Here is a 1,532-nt window from a genome sequence, read left to right as displayed (position 1 = left end):
TGGTCTAGCCAGATTTTTAAGGTAGAATTGGGGTCATGATAGTGGGGGGAAGGAAGCATTAAAGAACTAGAGGAAAGTTGTATATTTCATCGGTGCTATACTGCACCCCGACTAGCTTGTCTCCTCCCCGCAACCCTTCTGTAAGGGGATGTCCAGTTGCCTACAGATGGGCTTTGGGTCTCTACTACACACTCCCCCTCATTCACAATGATACAATTTTTTGCTCTATGTCTTTGATGCCTGATACCTGATCCTATTGACACATCATGATCACACAGGCTGGTGTACTTCTTCCATGAGAGCTTTGTTGCTTCACAGATAGATGGCTGCTTATTTATGTTCAAGCCTTTAAGACCTCAGATCCTATATCTTTTGATAGCTGGGCACCATCAGCTTTCTTCATCCCATTTGCTTATGCACCCACTTTGTCTTTAGTGATTGACTATTTTCTTACACATTGAGAAATTAGGCTTTCTAAAATCACAATCAGAAATTTGAATTCATTATCAGTAAAAATGAAATCCCACTTTTGCCGGTGGATCTATATCACTTTGGCAAGCCATGTGCAGAGCCTCAGATTAGGGGTTTCAGATCACAATAGTCCACTTCTCCCTTCACATTTTTAATTTCCCATGTGCTCTTCACTGTTGAGAACATAGCATCCTGATCCATATCAAAGAATTGGTAACATGTATCATCCTTGGGCAGGAAAAAACTATGTTTTGAATTGGATTTCTTTTTATTCGGCTGATTACTGTGTGGGTCCATGGACACAGAAAGTGTGATATTCACAAATTGTCTTCCATCCACTTTAAAGGTGCAGTCCAGTCATGTCAATGAGGGATGAAATGTTGGGCGAGGATATAATAGCACATGGTGGCCCCCATAGGAAGGTTGAATGTCTCCACACTGTTAAACCCGAATGAAATGACCATGATGGACCAAGACAGCTAATATAGAGGGATCTTCCATATCTTTGCCATCGTGAGGGCCTAAAGGTAACAGTTCTCAGCAGCACAACAATAGATCCTTATTCATTTCAAGAAATGACCAATACCACAATTTCACTAATCTTTATTGGTTTTACACATCTTATTTACCCTATTTGCAAGTAAACTAACCTATATCTGCAAGGTGTGTAAATAAACTAATCAATAGGCTGGCCGTACCCCCAAAGTTTTGTTGTTGTTGTTTTGGCAGAAATATAAACCCAAGGCCAGAAAGACCATTTAAAAGGTAAACCCATGTGCTTCAGTGAGGCTGTTGATCCCCAAAGGAAATGTAGTTCTCTTTTCCCCACCTTGGGCTAGGGAGGAAGAGGAATCTTTCTCCTCGCTTCCCTAGAGAGCGACCTCTTTTTAGTCTAATTCTTTCTCTTTGTGTTGTTACATATTTGGCCTCATCTTCACTATCAGATGATGGGATTCCCAGGAAAGAACCAGAGACAATAAAAGATACACTTCCACTTGATTGAGCACACATCATATGACTAAATCAAAACTAAACCCTTTGTCATGCATAAATTCCAACTC

The sequence above is a fragment of the Echinops telfairi genome, unplaced genomic scaffold, assembly GCF_000313985.2.
Source record: "Echinops telfairi isolate 266 unplaced genomic scaffold, ASM31398v2 ScPeMD7_7462;HRSCAF=8500, whole genome shotgun sequence".
Lineage (NCBI taxonomy): Eukaryota > Metazoa > Chordata > Mammalia > Afrosoricida > Tenrecidae > Echinops > Echinops telfairi.
This window is presented reverse-complemented; position numbering follows the sequence as displayed.